The sequence below is a fragment of the Lathyrus oleraceus genome, chromosome 5 (assembly GCF_024323335.1).
Source record: "Lathyrus oleraceus cultivar Zhongwan6 chromosome 5, CAAS_Psat_ZW6_1.0, whole genome shotgun sequence".
In the NCBI taxonomy this organism is placed as follows: Eukaryota; Viridiplantae; Streptophyta; class Magnoliopsida; order Fabales; family Fabaceae; genus Lathyrus; species Lathyrus oleraceus.
The window spans coordinates 420,216,064-420,222,464 of NC_066583.1; the positions used below are offsets into that span (position 1 = coordinate 420,216,064).

At 37.9% G+C, this 6,401-nt stretch overlaps 1 non-coding gene across 1 annotated transcript; it reads right to left on the bottom strand.

Moving 5' to 3' along the window:
* Positions 1 to 4,070: 4,070 nt before the first annotated feature.
* Positions 4,071 to 4,177, bottom strand: LOC127088824 (small nucleolar RNA R71). Its single transcript, XR_007790638.1, has one exon. It is a non-coding gene; the product is annotated as a small nucleolar RNA R71 (small nucleolar RNA).
* Positions 4,178 to 6,401: the final 2,224 nt, after the last annotated feature.

Consider the following 6,401-nt stretch of genomic DNA (forward strand, 5'->3'; position numbering starts at 1 on the left):
ATGAGTCCCAAAAGTCAACATAATATCAAGCTAGCAAGTTGGTTCATGGTGGTTGACCAAAGGAATTCAACTAATCAAAACTAAGGTTCCCTAGACCCTATCTCCTACATATTTTTTCATATGACCATGATTCCAAGAGAAAAGTTACTCTAGATGACATTCCAAACAACTTTCATGTTGAGTTCTAGAGCTAGTTTGGCCTGGAAAGTCATTTTTCTATGGTGAAAGATTATAGGTCATTTTGTCTAAACCTTAATTTGGAAGTCAACTTCCCAATACCATAACTTTCTCAATTTTTATGAGATGAAAACTATTCAAGTTTCATGATCAAATTAAAGATGTTTACTTTAACTTTTATCTTTAAAGGAATAGCAAATTCAACTTTTAAATGCATGTGATACGAGGAGACATTATAGGTCATTTTGGATCAATACCATTGAACAAGTGATTTTCCTCAACTTCTAAAATGCATAACTCCTTCATGCTAAATTAAATGAGGTAAAATTTGTGAATAATTTGAAGGACATTGAGAGATCTACAACTGTGATGAAGGAACTTTTCTCATTTGAAGTCAATAGAAAAAGTTACTCAAGGTGGAAGAAGTGAACTTGTGGATTGACACTTAGATTTTTTGTTGATATGTTTGGTTTTCCAAACTTACACCTCAAAATGCATCATGATCCAAGCTTCAAATGAAAGAGTGTTTAACATGAAACTTGTTCCTGTTGATCTAAAATTTTTAAAAAGTCCAAATTCATCCCATTTGGACAAAGTATGAGTGACGAATTTTCTTTCTTTTGAGTCTATCCTTGATATGTTCACTTTAATCAGTGAAGAATATTATCTTCCTTTGTGGTCTTCTTCCCAATAACCGGTAGTTGTAAATCCTATTTCGGCTTTTTCCCAGCAGGTTATTCTTACCCAGTAACTGGTAATGAATATGTCTCCTATTTTCCCTCAACAAGTCATCCTTGATATGTTTACCCTAACTGGTAACAGATGTCCTCCCTGTTATATTTTGTTATCCCCTTACCCAGTAACTAGTAATGGATAATATATTTCTGTGACTCCTGTGTTGAAGATCGTTTCTTCCCCAGTTGAGTTTGGTTGCGTACCTCCTTGGTGAGATCGCCTTATCCTGGTGAGGTCGAGTATTTCAGCTTCGTTCTGATCTACCCGTTACCCCGACAGATGTTCCTTTCATTCCCCTACTGAGTCGTTCTATAGATTTATTTTCTTGGATTCCCTCGAGTCCCTCAGCAATTTTAAAGTCATAGACTGGCCTACGCACAACTTTTTTCCCCAGAGTCTCTGTCTCCCCAGTGAGTTTTACTTATAGAATACATTATACTCCTGTGGACTTTCAGTCTCCCCGAATTCTTTTCCTTTATGGCAACATTTTTCCCCACTAAGATTATTTTAACATTCATATCATATGCATCATGAGGTCTCTAAGGGACCAAAATTTGTTTCTATATGTTGTTATTTAAGTCCATTCTACTGAGTCGATTCGAAGATTTTAACCTTCACCTCCTCAGCTAGAATGTCTTTGAATAGGGGCAACTCTAAGACCCCAATTTTGACCCTAAGATCCCTCATGTTATTATCAATATACGCATTAGCATTGGGATCACAACTTGGCATCCTCCTTACCCCTCATTCATTCAGTTTGAATTGGGTGAGATCACCCAGCACCATGTGATTGTATCATACTTTGTTTTTTTTATCATTTACTAACCAAAATACAAAAAATATGTCATTGTATAATCTAACTCTTTTTTAGGTATGTGATAACACTAAAATTTACCATACTTTTGACTCCGATTTCACATGCATTCTAGTCGTTTTATTATCATTTTGTTGTGTTATTGCTATGTTTTCCTTTGTTTTCAGGTCTTTACTTTAATCGGAGCCCCGATCGAGAAAAGGTGTGAAAAAGAGCAAAAAAACCCTAAAATTTAGCATTTTGTGCTTATGGCCTACCCAATGGCGGGCGCCACAGGCCAAGTCATGACGTGTCCAAGCTCAACTTCCCTCAACTCCAACGTTCTCCACTACATCCACCAAGGCGCCTCACTTTGGCCTTGTGGCGGACGCCATGGCCTTGTGGCGGGCGCCACATGAGGAAAACAGTTTCCCTCCATTTTCAAGTTGAAGGGCATCCAAGTCATTTCCATCTTTTTACTTGCTTATAAATAGAAACTCGAATTGACTTTTACAATCATTCAAACTTAGAGCAGAGGCAAACTCAGAGAAACTTTGTTTCACTTAGGCATATATTCAGTTTTATAAAGTGGTAATCGCTTCGCATTGGAGTTTTACCACAATTGTGTAATCAAGTCTGTGATAGAGTCTGTAATCGAGTTTGGAGGACTTTGGAAGGAAGTTAATCCTGCCGCCATTTTCATTTCCGCATTGCAATTTATTCAACCCTCCGATTGGAGCAGGTTTTTATTACTTGTCTTTATCTTATCTAATTTCCCGCACTCGTTTTACTTTTATTTATTTCCCACACTCGCTTTACTTTTATTTATTTCCCGCACTCGCTTTTACTTTATTTATTTCCCCGTACTCGCTTTACTTTATTTATTTCCCGCACTCGCCTTTACTTTATTTATTTCTCGCACTCGCTTTTACTTTATTTATTTCTCGCACTCGCACTACTTTTATTTACTTTCCGCACTCGCACTACTTTTATTTATTTTAATGCACTTTTACTTTACCATGTCTAGCTAAATTTATAAGGTTAGAATGTAAGGATCGTAATTGAACCAGTAATCCGTACAATAGTTCGTAGAAACACTTAAGGGCTATTTTAACTTTAAACTTAAGTTTTCCCGCACTAAAATCCTGTTGGGTAAGATCGAAAGCCGTCCAACGTCTTTTTAAGCTTAATTGCTTTAACTATTTCAAAAACAGCGAAAGTGCTTTGTCTAGTTCATTAGGAGTTTTTAACATAAAGAAGAAAAGAGATTTTAAAACTATTTTCGGACACGTGTATAAGTTTAGAGTCTGGTTCGTGAGAACCTCTTTTGGTTAAGAAATCCAAGTTATAATACTTTTCAACTTAGTCAAGATACTATATTTCTTAAAAATAGGTTTACTACTCTAACGCAATGCGCGCCTTTTTATAAGTGACAATAAGAGGGTTTGATTAGGGAGTACAACTCAGTTCTGAATACGCGAAAGCGACAGTTCCTGTTAAATTAGTTCTTTTCAAAGTAGGAAACATTGCCCATAAGTAGCTCTATTAGCAAGTACTTGGATTATCCATTGATTACGTGAATTACGTTCGACCCTGTCTTTATTAATTAAATCTATTTCAATACTTTACTTTTCATTGCACACTCTAAAAACAAAACACCTATTTTGATTGCCTTTGATAAACACCATAACGACATATAACGATAGATTGACACTTGGTCTCTGTGGATTCGATAATCTTTTATATTACTCTGACACGTTCGTATACTTGCGAAAGCACGCATCAAGTTTTTGGCGCCGTTGTCGGGGACTAATTTCGTCAAATTTCATTTTCCTGTTGTTATATCGTTTAGACTTAGGCTATTTCCCGCCGTTCAATGCGAAGAACTCGTAGCACCGGAAGTTTAAGCTTAGTATACCCTCTGGCGGAACCTGAACGTTACGCTCGCGCACGTTTATTCTTTCATAGAATTAAGAGAGTTGTGGCCGAAGATCAAAACCAAAGACCTCTTAAGGACTTCGCTCAACCATCTAATGAAGAACCTAGTTCTAGTATAGTAAACCCAACCATCCCAGGTAATAATTTTGAACTTAAACCATCTCTGTTACAACTAGTGCAACAGAGACAATTCGCGGGTCTCGCTACTGAGAACCCAAACCAACATTTAAAAATATTTCTTCAATTAGCAGATACTTTTAAAACCAATGGAGCTTCTCCTGAAGCAATACGTTTAAGATTATTTCCTTTTTCCCTCAGAGATAAAGCCCTATCATGGTTAGATTCCCTTCCACCCAATTCCATTACGACTTGGGATAACCTTAGAAGAGTTTTTCTTGCTAGATATTTTCCCCCGAGTAAGACCGCCGTTCTTCGAAACCATATAACTAGATTTACCCAAAACCAAGGAGAATCGCTGTTCGAAGCTTGGGAGAGATATAAAGAGTTGTTACGAGCATGCCCACATCATGGCTTAGAAAATTGGTTAATCATTCAAACCTTCTATAATGGACTTCATTACAACACAAAGATGACCATCGACGCTGCCGCAGGAGGTGCTCTGATGAACAAACCTTATCCTGAAGCTAGTGCCCTCATCGAAGATATGACTCAAAATCATCAATCATGGGGAGTCGAATGAGCGACAGTTGAGAAGAAGGAAGCCCAAGGAGGAGTGCATGAACTAAGCTCTATAGACATGATGCAAGCTAAAATGGACGCCTTAGCCCTCAAAGTCGAGCATATGTGCATAAACCCGAATACTGTAGCCGCAGTTTCGTCGGATTGTGAGATATGTGGAACCAAAGGACACCAATTTGCATAATGCAGTCTATTAAACGAAACCCACTCTGAGCAAGTAAACTACACCCAAGGGAACCCATATTCGAATACCTATAACCCTGGATGGAGGAATCACCCGAACTTCTCCTATAAAAATAATAACCCTATTCAAAATAATAAACCACTGAGACCTAGTTATCAAGCCCCAAGATCAAATCAACATATGCAACCTGTACCACCAAAGCCGAGCCTTGAGAAAATTAAGGAAAATTTTATCACCGCTCAAACCCAACAAAACAAGGAGTTCATGAACCAAAACATTCATGTTAACGAATTGATTACTCAGTTAGGAACCAAGGTTGACCAAATAGTTACTCATACCAAGATGCATGAAACCCAGATCTCTCAGGTAGCTTTAAACCAAGCCCCTCAGACTACACCTGGAGGACAATTCCCTGGACAACCTCAACAAAATCCGAGAGGACAAGCTAATGCCATTACCCTACAAAGTGGGAACGCTTATGATGAGCCACTAAACCCTAGATTGCGTGAACCCGAAACTTCAAAGGAATGTACCAAACCCCCGGATGAAGTAAAGGGACTAGAGGAATCTAAAAACCAGGAAGGTCGAGAGAAAGGAGAAGAACCTAAAGATAAAACTTACGTACCACCCCGCCATATAAACCACCTATACCATATCCGCAAAGACTCAAACAAACCCAGATCAATAAACAATATCAAAATTTTTTTAAAGTTATAGAAAAACTTCATGTAGAAATCCCTTTCACAGAAGCCATCACCCAAATACCTTCTTATGCAAAGTTTCTCAAAGACATCCTTACCAACAAACGTAGACTTGACGATCCGAAGCCTTTGGAATGTAATGCTATTTCCAAGGACAAATTAGCAAGGAAAGATAAAGATCCTGGAAAGTTCTCCATTCCTTGCCTTCTGGGTAATCATGTCATCGAAAAAGCTTTTCTAGACTTAGGAGGTAGTGTGAGCCTAATGCCTTTAGCAGTTTGTGAGAGGTTAAACTTAGGAGAATTACAGCCCACTAAGATGTCACTTCAGTTAGCCGATAGATCTGTTAAGTATCCGATAGGCATTTTAGAAGATGTTCCTGTTAGGATAGGTCAGTTATTTATCCCTACTGATTTTGTTATCATGGACATCAAAGAGGACAATGATATACCAATCCTTCTAGGTAGACCATTCTTATCGACTACAGGAGCTATAATAGATGTCAAGAAAGGAAAGTTGACATTTGTGGTAGGTGACTAGAAAATAGAATTTATACTTTCGAAATTTCTTATGGCACCTATGATGGGAGACTCGTGTTATGCCTTAGACATCATTGATGAATGTGTTAGAGAATTAGAACAAAAAGAAATTATATAAAAAATTAAGTTACCATCAACTCTCATAAGGGAAGATGATGACTTTAAGAAACCCTACATCGATGATAACCTTTACGAATGTTTATCCCTTACCCCAGATCCTATTCCATTCCCTAAGAAACCAACCTTAGAACTTAAGGAACTGCCTAAGAACCAGAGATATGAGTTCCTCGATGAAAAGATGAACCGTCTAGTTATAGTTAGCGCTACCTTGAGACAAAAGGAAACAAACCAACTTTTAGACGTTTTACGAAGATATCCCTCAGCCTTAGGATATAATATCTCTGACCTGAAAGGTATAACTCCATCCGTATGCATGCATCAGATTTCTCTCGAAGAAGATTCGAAACCCTCTAGGGAACATCAGAGAAGAATAAACCCTATAATGAGTGATGTTGTTAAAAAGGAAGTTCTTAAGTTACTTGAGGCAGGTATAATCTATCAGATTTCAGATAGTAAGTGGGTGAGCCCTGTGCATGTAGTACCTAAAAAGGGAGGCATCACAGTCGTGCAAAACG